Below are 234 nucleotides of genomic sequence, written 5' to 3'. Positions count from 1 at the left end.
CCTAGCCGCCCTCCGCTCCGCCCATGACCTTATCGGATCCTTCCTCTCCCAGATCGGATCCGATAAGGTCCAACGCCAGGACGAGGATGAGCCGATGATCGATCGAGGGGATGAAGCAGGAGGGGAGTCGAAGATTATCGAGGAGGTGGAGGAGGGGATGAGGGAGTGCGTGCTTCAGGGCAAGAGGAGGAAGCGGAGGGTGTCGCCGTCGTCGGTGGCGGGCCGAGATGCGGG

Source organism: Asparagus officinalis, chromosome 10 (genome assembly GCF_001876935.1).
Source record: "Asparagus officinalis chromosome 10, Aspof.V1, whole genome shotgun sequence".
Taxonomy (NCBI): domain Eukaryota; kingdom Viridiplantae; phylum Streptophyta; class Magnoliopsida; order Asparagales; family Asparagaceae; genus Asparagus; species Asparagus officinalis.
This window is presented reverse-complemented; position numbering follows the sequence as displayed.